This window comes from Lissotriton helveticus, chromosome 5_1, assembly GCF_964261635.1.
Source record: "Lissotriton helveticus chromosome 5_1, aLisHel1.1, whole genome shotgun sequence".
Lineage (NCBI taxonomy): Eukaryota > Metazoa > Chordata > Amphibia > Caudata > Salamandridae > Lissotriton > Lissotriton helveticus.
This window is the reverse complement of record NC_136065.1, coordinates 461,903,352-461,922,395: the sequence shown is the minus strand read 5'-3', so window position 1 is coordinate 461,922,395 and position 19,044 is coordinate 461,903,352. Positions and strand designations below refer to the sequence as shown.

Below are 19,044 nucleotides of genomic sequence, written 5' to 3'. Positions count from 1 at the left end.
CCCTTTGCATATCCAATGAGGTGCAAAGTGGGCGTTACTGGGTGTACCACGGATGGACTACCTTGCAAATATCGCTGATGTTTACATTGTGATATTTACAAGGCAGCCCACATGATTTTAGCAAATGTTAGATTTTGGCAAAAACGGCCGTTTTTGCCAAAATCTAATGTCTGCTAAAATCCTGACTTAGCCATCCCTAATATAGGGGGTGGATTCTGATGATACGACAGTGTGGGTTGTGTCAGCAAGGTTATCGCCGTTTTGCAGGGAACATTGCTGGAAAACCAGCGATGTTCCCTGCAAAAGAGCGATAACCTCGCTATCTCTGGAATTTTTATCGCCCTGGAGAAATGCGTTGTTAATAACGCGCTACCAGGGCGATACATTCCAGAGATAGCCTGCGAAATTATTATTATCGTTAAGCACGGCCAGCGATAATTATCGCTGGCCGTTGATAATATTCCCCTGCATGTTTTAATTGTGCATCGCTGAGCTAGTTAGATTCAGACGTTTTCCAACTTGCTTGAAATGCCCCTTTTCACCATCTAGAGCCCACATGCTAACTTTTCCCCTGCTCACAGTGTTAAAACTCCTGAGCAAATCCTTTCTCATTTCCTTAACTGAATCTATATTTGATTCTGCCTTTTAGAGGCTTTATTTGCTGACACCTGCTGCCTAAATTCCCCCGACCTCATTTGCATCCCCAGCTTGGCATTCAGGATTTTCCCTTCAGGGCAAACAGAATCTTATTAGATTTGCATATAGGTAATCATTAAATAAAATGCCTTTGTATTTGCTATTTCGATTCGATCTGGATTATACCTAACAGTGCTGTTATAAGGTGATTATTGATTTAGGACTAATTTAAAGGATTTGAGGGGCATATTTACAAGGGCTTTATCTCCGATTTTTTGGCTTAAAAAGCCAAAAAAGCAGAGATAAAACCAGCGCCCTATTTACAAGAGGGTGCTAACATGCATAATCGCATGTTAGCACCCTTTTTTCTAGCGCCTCCCTTTGCATCTCCAATGAGATGCAAAGTGGGCGTCACTGGGCATACCCCGGATGGACTACCTTGCAAATATCGCTGATGTTTACATCACGATATTTACAAGGCAGCCCACATGATTTTAGCACACGTTAGATTTTGGCGAAAACTGAAGTTTTCACCAAAATCTAACGTCTTCTAAAATCCTGACTTAGCCATCCCTAACATAAGGGGTGGATTATGCTGATACGACCCTGTGGGTTGTATCAGCAAAGTTATCGCTGTTTTGCAGGGAACATCGCTGGAAAACCAGCGATGTTCCCTGCAAAAGGGCGATAACCTCGCTACCTCTGGAATTGTTATCACCCTGGAGAAATGCGTTGCTAATAAGAGATAGCCTGCGATAATATTATTATAGCTAGCTAAGCACAGCTAGAGATAATTATCTCTGGCCGTTGATAATATGCCGCTGAGTTCGTAATTTGCTAATCTGCTAGCAAACCTTCATGGTTTGCAAATCTACTCCTCCCTGTCAATATTGTGATGCCTAATGTGCTTCACTGTAATTGATGTACTGTTGATGAACTGACGTTAAGCCTCAGTTCGAGACAAAGGCACATCCACTCGAGTGCAGCCTGTACTTGAATCTGCACAGATAATTGGCACTGTCCAAACCCCAACCTGCGCTGCTGCAATCACATTTTTTGGGGTAATATTTAATTGTTCTGCACCTGTTGTAGCTTGGAACAGATATAGAAGACTAATGTTTGTCAGCAGGTGTTCATAAACTTGCACACAAAACGCCAAACATTAATTTTAGATTGTTTTGAGAACCCTGAAAGGGGTATGAGACTACCCTCTTTTTTTTTAAACAAAGTTTTATTAGCACTTTTTTGATGATATACAAGACAAATTCTATTATGCCTTAGACATTTGGGATGTTACCGTCAGCATTATAGTTACAGTAATTGTGACATTTGCAACAAGTCTGTCGTGCATAAGTGGGTGCCATTAGCATTTGTACATACTATCCGAACATTTCGTGGATAATTCGTACTAGCAATAACAAATACATCCATAACAGTGTCCGGTCATAACTGACTACCCAGCCGGGTATGCATTTCTCATCCCATCGTGTCATAGTCTGTGATAATAAAACATAACTTCCCCAACTAAATTCCCTTCCCCCTCCCTTTAGTCCTTTATCTACATGAAAATAACATCTTTAGGGTGGTTGGACACTCACAGTCCAGCGCGCATCTGCATTTTGGAACCAATAACAATACTGAGGCGACACTGTGCATTAATCAACCACAGTCAATGAATTATAGTCTTACGGGTATTAGTAACGTGTTCAGTTTGGGTTCTTGGTATCCGCCGCCATTACTGTGAGCTGATATGAGATTCCACAACATCCACCTCCTGCGTTTTTAGGGATTCTAACATTGTATCCCATTCCAATGCTATTGGGGTTTTCCGTAATCCCCTGGCCTCCTATCGTCTTAGGGCTGCGCTTTCCCCGCTACCCCATCTGATCACTTCGCTATGCCACATATGTATGGGGGGTGGTTTCTTGGACTTCCACCTCATCGTAATGGTTCATATTGCTAGGATTAACGACAGGTTCGCAAATCTATATTGTGCCTTCTGTTTCGAGGGGGACTTAAAAAGGCTCAGGATACATTCCTCCATAGTGGTGCCTATGTCCCTCTGTATGGCTGCAGATATATGCCGGTTGACCGAGTCCCAAAATCCCCCTAGGTGAGGACATGACCGCAACATATGAGCTAGGTCGGCGCCAACCGCGTAGCATCTAGGGCAATGGTGTTGTGTTTGCTGAAACATTTTGTCCAACCTATGTGGGGTAAGGTAAGCCCTGTGAAGCACCATGGTTTGGATACATTTAAATTTGGCATTTCTGGTACGCTTTCTAAGGTGCTCTATAATTTTTCCCCACTCCTTCTCTTCTATGAAGTGCCCTATGTCTCCCGACCATGCATCCTGTAACTGGGTGAGGGCTTTTCCCGCATGTGCACGGATCCCCACGTACAACCACTTTACTAAGCGCCTGCCCCTTCCCATGCAATATAGCATCTTGACTAATTCATGTGTAGCTGGTTACTGTCGGTGCGAGGCCCAGTGTGTTTTCACATATTGTGTTACAACCGCATGTAGGATGAACAGATGATCCGGCACTCCTGTTTCCCTGACAAATTACCATAGTTCTAGCAATTGTCCCTCATGGAACAAGTCCGAAACCGTGCTAACTCCTGCTTCGGTCCAGGGGGCGATGGCACACAGCATTATACACCCAGCCGTCAATGGTATGCCCACCAGGGGGATGTTACCTGCATAGGCAGGGTGCGTGTTCATGTAGTGAAGTGCTGTTTTCCAGGATTGCAGCGATGTACGTAACAATGTAGGAAGCAGTTGTGGTAGTTTGCAGCACGGCAATAACAGTGTGTGCAAAGCTCCTGCAGCTATATCACGCATGATGTACCCTATTTCTTGTAGATTACGTCCGACCATCCAATAGGATAGCCACTCAACTGGCGTAATAGTAGGCTCTTAAGATCTGGAACCCCGAGTCCCCCTTTGCCCGCCCCAAGTTGGAGCTTCTTGAGACTTATCCTCCGCCTACCAGTCCCCAGATGAGATCAACTAGCATGGTGTTTAATAGTTTAAAAGTATGCTGTGGGAGCAGTACTGGCAGATTTGTAAAATAGTAAATCAATCTCGGACGGACTACCCTATTTGCAATGGCTACCCTACCCATGTCCGACAGCGGCAAAGTGATCCAGAAAGCAATGCTAGAGCGAAGGGCTCTGATTGACCTGTGTAGGTTGCCATCTAACAGATCAGTGGGAGTCCGGTATACATGTATGCCCAGGTATTTAAATGTATCTGATGCGACTTGTAGCTCCGTAGGCCCGAATGAAATAGTCGTCAGTAATGCCTGTTCTCGAAAGAAAAAGGCGTGAGATTTACTTCACTGTATTTGTATTTTATTTGCACTTCCCTTACCTTTGGGCATCTCTCCCTTGCCACGCCCACTATCGAGAGGCCACGCCCCCACTCCATACATCAATGAGTGATTCCCGGCCGCGCAGCGGACGAGCGCAGCGGACGAGCGCAGCGGGCGCACCGGCAGCGCGCCGAAGGCGCGCCTAAGGCAAGCCCGTCTGCGCCCGTCCGCGACCGACCGGGACCTGGGGCCACGGGCTATGTCCAAAGGTACAGTTATTTGGCGGAAAAACGTATCTCCCTTAGACCTCCACTCCACCTCTGCCCTCCTATTGCTCCTCACATACGGAGACGTGCGGCTACGTACGGCATTTCTCAGGACACACCAGCTTACTCAAACGCCACACTTCGCAACACCTCATCGGTCAATGACTCTCAAATAAAGCTACGGTGCCTTTATCTTAATACCAGATCTATGGTCAAGCATCAAACTGACATTTTCCTATTGCTTTCCACTGAAAAACCGGATATCCTCCTGGTCACTGAGACCTGGCTTTCCCAGGACTCACTACCGGACATTCTTGCAGCGCTTCCATCTGATTATTATATCATAGCTGAGAATCGTCCGGTGGGCAAAAGAGGTGGGGGAGTGGCAGCCATTATTCGTAAAGAGCATACATTTATACAACTGCCCTCTCTGACCCTGTGTGACACGGAGAATATTGTAATAAAAATGGATACAGCTGGTGGGGCTTTATTGCTCGTCCTGCTCTATCGACCTCCCCAAACCATGACTACCTTCCCAATGTCGCTGGCAGAACAGATGGCACATCTTGTGACCAAATATCCAAAAATACTCTTAGTCGGGGATTTAAACTATTGGTTTGATAATACTATCAGTGACCCTCAGGCGTTAGAACTCTTAGAATTACTCTCAAACATCAACCTAACTCAGCATATACACGTGGCTACGCACGAAAAAGGTCATACGCTAGACCAAATTTGGTCGCTTAACCTTCCCTGCTCATTATCATCTATTATGCCCTGCACCTGGTCTGATCATTCTTTTATCCAGTTTGCGCTAACTATTGGTGGATACATCAAAATCCCACCTCTGGCGGGCGGAGAAATTAGGAAATGGAAAGCCATTAATATACCTGCCTTTATTAAAACACTGACATCCACGGTACCAGTATCTAATAAGGAGGTAAACCTTATGGAAGAGGAGATTTCACACTGGCTCTTAAAGGCTACGGACTCCCATGTGCCCTTAACAAAATTTACACGGGCACGCACTAGGGATGCACATAAGTGGTTCACCTTGGATCTTAAGAATTTAAAACTCGAGGTACGTCAGAAAGAGAGAAAGTGGAGAGCAAAATATAAACCCCAAGATAAGGAGGAATATACTGCGGCTCGCAGAAATTATTTGAAGATTATTCTACAAAGCAAAATCAATTATTTCTCCGGGAAAATTTTAAACTTCCAAAATAAAACCAAAGACACTTTCAATATAGTAAACGACCTGTGTAATAGCGAAAGAACTGCGCTTCCTCTGACGTCCTCGCAGGAGGTTTGTGACTCCTTAAACGACTTTTTTATAGATAAAATTGCCATTATAAAAAAGAATATTCAAAATCTCCCTGGTGGGGATCCTATTGAAGACATCTATTATAATCCAGCTACTCTAGATACTTTACCTCTTATTGATGAGAAGATCTTCTCAGAACTTCTTTTGCGTGTCAAGTCGGGCTCGCCTCCTGATAGCTGCCCCCCCCCATATCCTGAAGGAGGTGTGTTTCGCTATTCCATCAGGAATTCTTCCTCTTCTGAATGAATCACTCGGAAAAGGGTAAGGTTCCTGATAAGTTCAAAAATGCCCCGGTGATCCCATTACTGAAAAAACCTGGAGCCGACCCTCTAGTTTTAGCCAACTATAGGCCTATTTCCCTTCTCCCTTTTTTTTCTAAACTCCTGGAGGCACATGTATCCAGGTGCTTATCCAATTTTATTGAAAGTTCGGAATACTTAGAACCTAATCAAGCGGGATTCCGACCATCTCACTCAACGGAAACTGTCATTTTGGCCGTCCAGGACACGTTAAGATCTAATGCTGATAAGGGTATCCATCAGGCCCTGGTGCTCCTTCATTTGTCGGCAGTGTTCGACACGGTTGACTATAATATTCTGATCAACCGTGTCGAGCAGGCCGGCCTTAGGGGCCCCGCATTGAACTGGATTGCCTCTTTCATTACAAATCGCACACAGTCAGTGAGACTAGGTTCTTTTACAGCCTCCAAGATGTCATCTATCTGTGGCGTTCCTCAAGGCTCGTCACTTTCCTCTTTATTATTTAACCTTTATCTTCGTCCACTGATTTATTCTTTAAAAAATTACAAACTTACCATATACAACTATGCTGATGATCTTCAGTTAATCATTCCCCTAAATTCCCCGAATTCGGCCGCCGAATGCTCAGCTGTAATGTCACATATACAGAGATGGATGACACTAAACCATCTTAAACTTAACCCAGGCAAGACAGAATTGATCTTACCTGGGGAAAGTGGACTGAGTTGGGGTCGACAGTTTTGGCCAACTGATATGGGAATTCCACCTACAAAGACCCAATCAGTCAAAAGCTTAGGGATAATACTCAATGAGGATCTATCTCTTAAAGGACAAGTAGAAATGGTGGTTTCCTCTAGTTTCTTTCAACTCAGGAAGATCGGGAAAATTGCCCACCTTCTAACACACTCTGCACTCATTCAAGTAGTGATTGCCCTTGTTCTCTCCCGGCTAGACTTTTCCAATAGTCTCTACTTGGGTCTTCCGGTCGGCCTATTAAAACGCCTCCAGATGGTTCAAAACCAGGCGGCAAGGCTCATCTGGAAGCAACCAAAGTGGCAATCAATTAGAGCCGGGTTGGAAAAACTTCGCTGGCTGCCAGTAGCCCTGCGAATTGCTTTTAAAGCAGGGTGCATCACCTTCAGGGCGCTCCATGATAATGGCCCCATCTTCATCAGGCAGTCCATTACTAACTACACACCTCAGCGCAACCTACGCTCTACACATCTAAGGCTTGCAAATGTTTCTTCATTTAAGAAGAAACGCCAGGGTGGCAGCTGCTTTCACCATCTGGCCGCCTCTTTCTGGAATGCTCTTCCACTTTTATTAGACAGAGCAATGATCTTTTGGCTTTTCGAAAGTCTTTAAAAACGTGGCTCTTTCAACAGGCCTATGCTTAAGAATTGTGTCTAGTGTCTTGAACCTACAGCGCCAAGAAACCCAAGGGTGTACGTGCGCTTAAGAAATTGTTATTAACATAACATGGCCAGTCCCAATATACTTTCAAAGACAGTAATTATCTCCGCCAGAGGTGTTAAATCGGTCCTAAGGTCTTTGACGTATAGGATAATGTCATCCGCGTATGCCGAATAAAAGGTGTACGGTGGGTCAGATCGGAATTCCCATCACTTGTGCGTCTATTCGAGTTTGATAGCCAGGGGTTCCAGCGCCATTATAAACAGGAGTGGCGATAGTGGGCATCCCTGTCTCGTCCCTCTGAATATTGGATATTCAGCTGAGATATGGCCTCCAGTACGGACACAGGCAGTGGGAGCCATTTAATATAATCCTCCGGTAGCCCAAATGTTCCCAGTGCCTTAAACATGTATTCCCAGTTTAGCGTGTCAAACGCTTGGCGGTGGTCCAGTGACACGCAGCCAGCATGTGTGTAGTGTGGTGAGGCGGCCGACATCAGATAGTGCAGTCTCCTGGTGTTCAGAGGCGTGCTTCGGGTTGGCAGAAAGCCAGTTTGATCTATGTGTATCAATTTATGTAGGAAGGGTAGGAGCCTATTTGCCAAAATCTTGCTAAGTATTTTATATTCCGTTGCCAGTAGCAACAGTGGACAGTAACCTGCCATATCAGTGGGGTTCCTACCCGGCTTCAGTAGTGTGACCGTCAACGCCTGTGCCGTGGTGAGTGGCAATGCGCCTTTCTCCTATGCCGTGTTATATAGGAGTTCCAGGTGGGGCAGGAGGGAATCCATGAAAGTATCATAACATTCTGCTGGCAACCCGTCCAGGCCAGGGGTTTTATTATGGGGTAGCCCTTTGATTGCCGTTTTTATTTCAGCTTTGGTAACCGGGCCTGAAAGGTCTTTCAAGGCGGCTAGAGTCGGTTGTGGGCACGGTAGCTTGTGAAGGAAGTCATCTATAAGCGTGTCCACGCCATTTGCAAGTTTACTAAATAGCTTGGCGTAGTAGTGGCAGAAGGCGGTGTTAATGTAATTTTGTGTATGTGCTGTACCGTCCTCTAGGGTAGTGACCTCCCTAATCACAGTGGCAGGGTGGTCATCCTTTAATAATTTGGCTAACAGCGCCCCTGACTTGTCCGCCTCAGTGTGATTTCTCTCTGTGTATCGCTGGTAATCTATAATTCGAAGGGACCTTGTTTTGCGCTGCCTCCTGCTCTAGTCTATCCATCCTGCGTTCCGTTTCTATGAGGGATTTATTAACCTCCTGCCTAGTTCCTACAGTCGCGCTGATAGCCCTTCCGCGTATTACTGCCTTAAAGGCATCCCGTTCAATTAAGCCACTAGAAGCTATATTGCTATTTTCAGTAAAATAATGTGTAATGGTGTCGGCCATGGTGGTACGAAACACTGTGTCCTCTAGCAATTGTGGCCATAATCTTCAAATTGGCACTGGAGTAGGTACTCTGCCCCATGTGATCGTTAGCTCTAGTGGATTGTGATCCGAAAAGGTCTTTGCGAGATATATAGTGTGTATGATCTGCATTGTGATACTGTTGGAGCAGTAAGTCCTATCTATTCTGGTGTGCAACATGCGAACCCGGGGAGTAAAACGAGTATTCCCTGTGCGTCGGGTGCCGCATCCTCCACACATCACACAGGGCCCAACCAGCAACCCAGCCACAAACTGCCTTCGCCTGCTTAATTACGCCCTCACCATTCGGGGGAGGGAAGGGGGGGCTTGTCTAGTGAGATGTCCATTACCGTGTTACAGTCCCCTCCTATAATCCTGAGGTGTGCTTCCCATCCTGCCAGTGCTAGGTTCAGGGTGGTAAAGAATCGTTCCTGTTCAGTATTCGGTGCATATATGCTATCCAGAACTACCATTTGGCCATCTAGAGACCCGCGTATAAACATATAGTGCCCTTGCTTATCAATTTGTTGTTCCAGTGGTGTAAAGGGCACCCCATGTCGTATCCAGATGGTGACACCCCATGCATACCCTGAGTAGCTGGTGGTGAAAACCTGCCCCCTCCACTTCTTACGGAGCTTCACAGCCTCCTGATTCAGCATGTGGGATTCCTGCAAATATACTTTTTGCGCCTTTCTCCTTAGTAGCTGGGTGTGCATTCTATGGCGTTTCTGTATTGAACACAATACCCTGACGTTCCACGTTACAATGTTATACTGACTAAGTGTATGCATTGAGATATCGTATTGGTCCTGCAATCAGACCATGGCGCATATGTGACAGTGACCAGCCGTCGTTTATCCAGCAGACAAATAGGACTGTACCTCACCCCAGAACCCCCAATGCTCGGTCCGGTCGAAGAACTATACCGGACCACATGACAAAACACGGTAAACAGAATTATACCCTGTACTACAACAGAATTTGCAGATTGGGGGACATCGCCAATGACGTCCACAGAGCGTGGGTCACTGTTGGACTTGGCCCTTTTCCCAAATTCTTTTCGCTTTTCACCCCCCTGTTTAGGATGTCTCCCCCATGGTAAAGAATACTGTGTAGGCCATGTGTGGTGTGCGATGCCATGTTAAATGTGACGCAATGGTGTGCACACCTGTAATACCCCTATTGTAAACATGCACCTTATTGAAATGCTGCATTTAAAATGGATGCCATGGGTGTATGTTGTGCCAACTGACTGCAGTGGGCTAGCGGTCTAGTTGTTTGGTACCCAGCCATCCCAGCATTTGGAGGGAAAGCCTGGCACCCAGGGTGCTCTACTCCTCCCCCTGAGCCAGTTAGAGCCAGTTCCCCAGAGGATTCTAAAAGCTTCTGGCACTGACTGGTAGGTGGGGTGAGGGGCATATAAATAAGGGGGCTGTGCCACATGTGCTGAGACAGAGCAGGGACAGGAACGTGAGGGGACCTGCTGCTAGGGGATACAGCCACTTGGGCCTGTGTGCTGGACCCTGCACCCAACTAAAACCCCTCTGCTGTCCACAGGGCTAGTGGAAGCCCCACTGCAGGAGTACAGGGTGCTGTACAGGAGGAGTGCCACGCTACAGTGGAGGATGGTGAAAGCCTACTGCCCTGTCTTGATGAGTACCCATTGACTGCTGACCTTGCCCAGTAGTGCCTGCTGCTCTTCCCCCTGAAGAAGGAAGAAGCGCTACTAAAAGTGCCAGGAGAAGAGGAGTGTCTGTCCTCTGCAGCGCTGGGCTGAGAAAGCGCTATACTGGGCTGGACTGGACCCCCCACCCCCCCAAGGAGGTGAGAGGCGCTATTTAACTGTCCCTGGAGCGCTACATTTTGCCCAGGACCTCTTCAGCCGGACTGCGAGAAGAGAGGAGCATCTGGCCAGCAGTGCGGGGAATCTGCAAGTGCTGCTGGGGAGCCTAAAGTAAAGCGCTGAGCTATAGTGCTAGAAGAGGACCCGGGTGCCCACCCGCATGAGGACGATCTGCTGTCTGGAATACTGCGGGAGCCTACCCCGCGTTATCATGCCCTTTCGCGGGTGCCTACCCCGCTCCATACATATTTAATGAGCGGGTGCCCACCCCGCGTGTGTGCCGCCTCTGCATATTTCAAAACATAGCGGGTGCCTACCCCGTTCTATGCAGATTTTGCCGCGGGTGACCACCCCGCACTGGCACCGAGGTAAGATCACCGCCGCGACCCGTGGCGGCAGAGAAAGCCCCAGCTGCTGCGCTGTTCGCAGCGACCCGGAAGCTAGGCAGGAGCGCGCCTGGTTTGGGGCGGGGCCGCCTGCCGAGAAGAGGAAGCCAGAAGTAGGCGGAGTGGTAGCTGGACTCCCGTGGTGTCGAGGAAGCCCCGTGGGGAGAGGCCAGAGCAGGAGCCCACCCCGCCGGTCAGAGCCACACAAGTGGAAACCGCCAGAAGTGAGCAGAAGTGCTGCTGGGGGTCCTGTGGTGGAAGGGGAGCCCCGCGACCCCCAGGGAAGAGAAGAGGAGCCCGGAAGCCTGCACACTCTCGACGCGAGGCTCCCGTGTGGTGAGGAGAGCCCCGCGCGTCTGCCCCTTGAAGCCCCGGGTCCCAGGTGGGAGCCCGGGCGAAGTCCCGCGAGGCGTGGCCAAGGCTGCAGGAAAAGTCTCGTCCTGGGCCAAAAGTGGGGGGGGGTTGGTCGAGGCACGGTGGCGGTTTTTGCCTCCTCCCCAGCATCGCGTGAAAGCCCCCGAGGACCCGCAGGTGAGAGCGGGAGAGCCCAGTTTGTTGTGGGGGCTTTCCTAGGCCCCAAACTCATTTTGCTGGACACCACTGCCCCGCTGGATAGTGGGCAGTGGCAACGATTGGGGGCATTACTTCAACCCCAGAGCCCCAGAGGAGGGGCTGCCTTGTTCCCTGTACTGGCCTGATTTACTCTCCACAGCTGCCCCGCCGGACAGTGGGTAGCTGCAACGATTTGGGGGCATTCTGGATTTCTGCGCCCCAGAAGAGGGAGCGCCGGGGTGTACCAGTGGCCCATTGTTTAGCCTCATGCCACGCATGAGGCCCGTTGTTTTTAAAAGTGTTGACCATGCTTTTGGTCTCAGGAAGTTACCCTAGGTTCACCTAGTATGCCCCGCTACTGTGACTAGGCCCCGGGCCAGGACGAGTGTGTCTTTATGATTTATGCCCCCGAGTTAAGTCTAATGTCTGCATGCCTCCATGTACATCTGCCGTACACCCATGAGGTATAGGGAGGTATATGCCCCAGGTGTTGAGGCCCCATGTTAAATGTGATTCATGCCCAGGGTGGTTGAGATTCATGGTTTGGGCCCCCCATCTGGGCCTGTTTGTGCCTACACTGATGTACCTAATGTGTTTGTCCTAAGGGTGATGCCCACAGTTAAGGCTACTTATGCTTTTGCAAGGACTAGTAGGCTGCTCTAGGTTAGGCCTGATGCTCCTGGGCCTCAATATCATTTCTGTCTAAGGACTCAGGATTTATGTCTACTGATGTTCTATACCATGTTATGTTTTTTTTTCCCTACAGCCTGGAAACTGATGGACTTACCTTTTTCAGTTACCCTGTAAATAATCCCCCGTGTATATATAGCCCTGGCGCCAGTTGGCGCAGTATAGTGCTACTGTGTTTGCTTTTGCATATTTGAGACAATACAAAAGTTATTTTTTTCCATCTGTACTGGCGTTGTGTTTCTTTTTGTGGTGTGCCTGGTGTGTCGTCTGTGTGTACTGCGTGGATGCTTCACACATGTCCTCAGGAGTTTGGCCTGCCCACTCTGCACCATGCTACCCCCCTGTAGAATTGGCTACCCCATTTCTAACAGTCACCCCCCATTGTGCCAACGAGTTCCGACCTCACGGAACCCCGGGCTCAAGAAGATATAAACACATAACGCTGCACCATACATTTAGCACAATAAAAACAGAAAGGATATTACATCAGCGGCCAGATCCAGTCCGTAAGAGGTAGCACTGCACTATCATCAGCCAAACAGTCCATCCGCCGTTTGAGGGGTTACTGAGGGAAACAGGGCCACGCTACCCTCAGAGTCCGACATGTTCAACTCTTCCTCGGAGGAGGCTTAGTCTTCTATAAGCGTAGGCTGTCGAAACGTAGCGGCTGCAATAAGCACCTGCTCCTTGCTCTGTTGTTGTTGTTGTGATGGCGGATAAGGCAGTTGGGAGTTTCCACGTATTCGTCTGCTTCGGCGGACGCCTCTCTGTTCCATTCGATTGGAGCTGTGTTGAGTGCTTTGGGAAGCGTTATCTCCGGTCCCCGTGGGATCCATTACCTCCAACCATTCTTCAGCGTCTTCTGGGCTTTCAAAGAAATGTGTCTTGCGTTCATAGATGACTTTTAATCAGGCCGGAAAGAGAAGGGCATATTTGAGGTTCAAGTCTCTCAATTTCCTTTTAACGGCCATGAAACAAGAGCGCTGCCTCTGCACCATAAGTGTGTAGTCCGGGTACAGTGACACTCATGTATTATCAAAGTTTATCTGATCCAGCTTCCTTGCTTTTTGCAGTAGTGTGTCTCTTTCCCTATAATTTAGCTGCCGAAAAATGAGGGGTCGCGGTGGGGCGTCCGGTCTGGGCTGACCGGTGGGTATTCTATGTGCCCGTTCCACACAGTATTGGGCGGAGAGACCCTCCAAGGTAACATGGTCGCGGAACCACTGCTCCATATACGTGGCCGGGTCCTGTCCCTCGCAGCGCTCCGGTAGATCAATGACGCGGACGTTGTTCCGTCGTGTCCTTCCTTCTGCGTCTTCCACACAGTCTAGCAGGGTGTTAACTTGCTTCTGTAGTTGCTGCACATGGGTCGTAGTCTGAGCTTGTTGCGGGAAAGGTCTGCCAGCGCCATGGTATTATCTCTCACCATGTCCGCCAGTTTAGCGTGGTCCGCCTTGAGTAGTGTGAGAACTGTCGTGAGAGCACCAATTTGATGTTCAATGGCCCTCCTAGATTCCCTGACCTCCTGCAGGATGAGGTCTAGTTTATCCACAGGTTCCATCTCAGCTGTAGGCGGGATGTAGCTGGGCTGCTGCGACGCCCCACTAAGGTCTACCTGCGCCATTACGGGGTCTGTGCTGGGCTCGGCATCTTGCTGCTTTCCTCTATTACGGCCCATCACCATCAAGCAGGCTACGTGGGGTAACCAGTGCGCCCTCGCACTGTGGCGTTGGAGCGGGCGGAGAGTCGGGCGCACCACAGCCCTGCAAGTGCGGCCCCACAATCACCGGGGTGTAGACCACAGGTAGGCCTCACATAGCGCTAGGAGTAACGCTGGTCGTGATACGTCACAGTTCAGGACTCCATGGAACCCCACACCCACTCCGGCATCCCACCCGACAGCGAAATATGTCCGGGTGTAAGTGCCCCACCGGGGTCGATATCAGGGCTGTCCAGGCACAGTGGCACTTAGGTTTCTACTGCCTCAGGAGTGGGGCGAAGTAGGCAAGCAGTAGGTCTCCTGCTTCCTAGAACAGATACTCTCCACAAATGTAATTAGCAACCTTCCATAGCCTGAGATACAGCAGGGTGTCCAGGTTATCTCGCTGTGGCGTTACCCTCCAGCTATCCTGCAGCCCCGGCACTGGGCCCGCAGTGTGGTGTGAGCTCCCTTGGGGGGGTCCCACCGCTGATGTACGCATCTCTGCGCTAGGGGGCCCCTCCGTAGCCACCCGCCAGCAGAGAGACGCTGCCGTGGTCCAGCACTCCCACAGCAGTGCCCCGCTCTAATGCATGCTCCAATTCATCCCCGAAACTTGCATGAATCAGCCCCGGGGACTACCTCTAAGGTGCGGCTGCTGTCGACGTCCCTACGCGGTCGGTTCGGTTGGGTGCACGACTGCTGGAAGCGCACCACCTTCCTGTCTGGGTGCCTTCTGCCGACCCTCCGCTGTAGGGCAGCCGCCGTCAGGGGCCGGCCCCGATCAATCAGGCAAGCAGGCGGGCTCCTGTCGCCAGGCCCACCTTGTCCTCTCCGTCAGCACGAGGGCCCCGGGCATCAGCAAGCACCGATCCTGGGCAGCGGACTGGTCGAGAGCAGGTCCGAACGTCGCCACCACTCCGTTGGACTAAGGTACGCTGGAAAAGGCGTTTAGGTGCAGCGTGAAGCAGATTGATGATAGGATTTATGAGCCCGGGGATTTATGAGCCCGGGTCCGGAGCTCCGTTAAAAGGCAGCCGCCATGTTCGGCTGTCGGCCACGCCCCCCCCCGGCATGAGACTACCCTAAGGCGGGAAACCTCACTATGCTTGCTTGTGTGAACATGAGAAGTCCTTTCACAATCACTAACCATCCAGGCACTCATCAGTATAGGAGAGAAGTGTGTTTGTTTTAAAAAGCTTTGAAAGATAGGAATTAGAGATAGAAATATGTTCTGTATTATTTTCATGTGGGGCTCCACTTGGGATGCAGTCTCTGTAATTATTTATGTTCTTTTCTACAGGGCTGCACCAACATAGCTACTTCAGTGAACTGAGAATGTCGAGGAAGTATAAGGGGTGATGGTGGCAGTGTTGCAGTGGAAGGTTTAAAAATAAGTGGTGCTCTAGGATTTGTACACGGAGAGGAAAAGGTAGGCCTTCAACACTCTTCTATCTTCAACTGGTCAGGTTCAATTTGGTAATTTACAGGGCGAAATTTACAGTGCATGAATTTACCTCCTAAATGAATAACCTTCGGCCAATAAATGGCCACCAGTCTATGAGAGGCTGACCTTAGGTGTTTAATTAGCTACTAGACCTATAGCACTCTTTGCAGTAAAAGGGTTTTTGACTTTTGAAAGCTTTGTGGTCAGATGCAGGATCTTGAAATCTATTGTTTCTGTTGATGGCAACCAGTTTAAGATAGTTTATTTGGCAGTGAGTCTCATAAAGATTCTGTTGCAGTAATCAAACTAGCGCATGAGGACTTTGAATACCAGTGCAACTAATTAGTTCATCAGTAGCAAGTGAAGGACACTGCACAAGAACCTTATGTTGCTAAAACCTATGGCTGTGCAGAAGGAAAACCACAACCATTTGAAGATCACCAGACCACTTCTAACGTTTAAGGAGTAGCTGACTACTTTCAACTTGCATTTGGGTAACCAATCTCAAATTCTGAGGATTTTCACCAGAAGGCCAAAGACGGTATAAAGGGTGTATACTTTTATAAGGCCGTCTTCCTGGATCCATGAGCAGTGAACTGTTACTGGACTGTATATATGGTGCATACTCTTTATCACTGGGGCAATGGCTGCTTTGGTGATGCGGTATTTCAAAAGTATAATCAAGAACCTTCTGTGTACTGTGGGCATTCAAGGGGTAGAACAGCTACAACCAGAATTCAAATAAAGTATAACACAGCAATCACATGCATTAAACTCAATGTCCAGTCAGAGCTATTACTTTTGAAAATAATAGATCTTTATTTAGAGGAAGAATCAGTAACACAGTTTAATTTAGGCACACAAATGTAAACCAAAAGATCATTTTACCTTCTAGGTCTGAGATATGACACCACAAAAGTTACACTAAAGCAGTATTGCATTTATCTTACTTATCCTAGTGAGTGATGAACGTATGCAGTTCAGAATTCTGAATCGAATCGGGACTATATTTTATGTACTAGACACCACTGACTGTGGTTTACTACAAGGTAACTCTTGAGCTATCATATTTCTAGGTTTGTGTTTAGTAAGTCTTTTCAATCTGGGTTTGAGCGCCGTCTCTCAATGAGTGTGACCCAGTAATGGAATAGTTTTGGGGTTGTTACTGGATGGGTTATAGCCCTCATTGTTAGAGATATGAAGGCAACACTGTAGTAATCCTGCACACAGAAGTAGCAATCCCACTGAGAATTTTATTTCCTAGAACACTCCCAACAGAGGCTGAGTCTCTCAGATTTTCTACTGCACGTCGTGTGAAGGGAGTCTCTCTAAACTGGGCTTACTTTTTTTAAAAATCAGTTTTGGAAAGTTACTCTGCTGCTTCTGCCATGTCTAATATATCTAAAAAAGGACTTTACCGGCCCTGCAATGCCTGTGGGAAGAAAAGACTTCAGTGTGGAATACCCCCACTAGGACTGTCTGTACAGCCTCTACCCTCAGCACAAGGTAAAAGACTGTAAGTCTGTTGTACTTAATCTACTAAAACCTTGAAGGATAGGGAGGGGAGGCTTCTTCTATGGCTTCAAAAAGCTAAGTCAAAAAAAATCTCCTAGTCCTGAGGAAGACAGTGACACTTCTTCCACGTCTAAGACGAGATCTCACAAGAGGGCAAGATTCCATGACCGGGGAACATCAGAGAAATCCAGAAAGGCCCTTATGAAAACTCATCATGGGTCTGCCAAAGACAGTTCAAAAAAGGAGAAAAAGGATGAAAATCTCCCCTGAGACTGCCAGATCCAAGCCCAGCACTCCATCTGTAAAAGCTGGAGCTCATGTTCCAAAGTCCTCATCAGAACAATCGATAAAGAAGCCTAAAACCCATTTTTAACTCTCGACAACAACCACTTCACTGCCGATCACACCATCATCAATGACTGCTACCACAATTACATTGATGACTGCAACAATGATGATGCCGTTCATCTCTTCATCGATCTTGTAGACTAAAGTAGTATCACCGGGGGAGTCTCCCTCGACGAAACCATTGCTACCATCAATGGTGGTATCGTTGATGACTACCCCTCCAACGAGAATCACACTGTCACTAAGCATCTAAATCAATCCACCCACAATGAATGGGACAACTATATGATTTCCACTCCATCTCCTCCTGCACCAAAGCTTGTGGACTCGCCTCCAGAGACAATGGGGGGGTTCACAACCTGCTGGAGACTGAGTCACGAAGATTTCAACAACCGATAATAGTCTGTTTTCTTTATGATCTTAAAGAGCTGTCAAAGAAATTGGTATGAGTCATCCCAATTGTAGACTTCATATGGAAAGAAGGCACAAAAATTATTAAAAACCCTGCTATGGTAGCTGCAGTGTTACCGCATATAGACAAGAAATACAAAACACTAGAAGATTCACCTGGCTGCTGCCTAATTAGACACCCTAAGCTGGTCTGTTATCTCTCAAGCAGCTCAGTGTTGTTCCAAAACCACTCCACTCCTATCTCTGCTCCACTTGACAAAAATGGCAGGCGCTTAGACAATACAGGTAAAAGATTTTTTACCATATCCTCGATTACAGTTTGTGTGTCCAGCTCCCTGGGCCAGATCGTGTTGAGATGACAAGCAAATGTTATCTGATGTCAGGGCCCTCGTAGACCTGGTGCCAGAGGACAGAATATCAAAGGCAAAGAAGATCTTACAGGAAGGGGAACATACATTATCTGAGATAATTGTGCTATGGACCTACCCTCAACAGGATTTCGGCACCTAGCAGGAGCTGCAATTTTAAGGCGACAAGGTTGGCTGAAAGCAGCATCTTTCCGGCCAGAGGTGCAATAAAAAATTCTTGATATGTCCTATGATGGAGAAGCCGTCTTTAGCAAACATGTAGATGATGCTTTACAATCCATCAAGTCAGACACTGACACTGCTAAATCGCTGGTCACCTTGCAGTTTCTGAAAGTGCCCTTTCGTGGAGCATGCAGAAGAGGTTTCCCATCTCACAGACTCTTTCAGTAGTTAGTATCAGCCCTTTCAACAACAATCTAGGTCCCCCCTACCACCGCCAACCCTATAGCCAACCGACAGCAGCAGCATTCAATAAACAAGGGCCTAGAAGGAAACAGATCCCCCAGGGTTGAAACGCCAGCCACAAACAGTGACCTCATCCAGATGCCAGTTACCTCTAATACTACAGAAACTCTGGGTTAAAAAATGTCCTACTTTCCCCAGCAATTGTGGCAAACAACATCAGACAGATGGGTATTGGCAACGGTTATACCATGGAATTTATCAAGAAGCAGCAAACCACTCCACCAAGGTGAGCGCACCCACATCGTCTCCACATACTCAGGAAATAAACCCTCACCATGCTAGCCAAATGAGCAATAAAAAAAGTTCCCCATCCCCAAAAAGTAATGGGTTTCTACTCCCTTTTTCCCTGGTTAAAAAAAGGGGTGATGGCAACCCACTCTGGATCTCAGAAAATTAGAAAAGTATCTACTGAAGCAATCTTTTTGCTAGGTCACCCTTCCAGACATTCTGCATCTCCTAAACCACAGAGACTACTTGACAATTCTGGGTTTACAGGATGCATACTTTTACATCCCCATACATCTCAACCATGACACATTTCTATGTTTCACTGTAGTAGGCACTCACTACCAGTTCAAGGTCCTCCCATTTGGCTTCAAGTCAGCTCCCCGCATTTTTACAAAATGCCTAGCTCCTGTGGCAGCTTCTCTCAGGAAAGACGGTCATCAGGTATTCTCCTACCTTGACAACTGGTT

The 19,044-nt window shown here is 48.0% G+C and overlaps 1 long non-coding RNA gene across 2 annotated transcripts in view; it reads left to right on the top strand.

Moving 5' to 3' along the window:
* Nucleotides 1-19,044, top strand: part of LOC144753218 (uncharacterized) — a 178,997-nt gene that overhangs the window by 77,028 nt on the left and 82,925 nt on the right. For both annotated transcript variants that reach the window (XR_013594249.1, XR_013594248.1), the window contains exon 2: nucleotides 15,099-15,227. This is a non-coding gene — a long non-coding RNA (uncharacterized LOC144753218). The remainder of the gene's footprint in view (nucleotides 1-15,098; nucleotides 15,228-19,044) is intronic.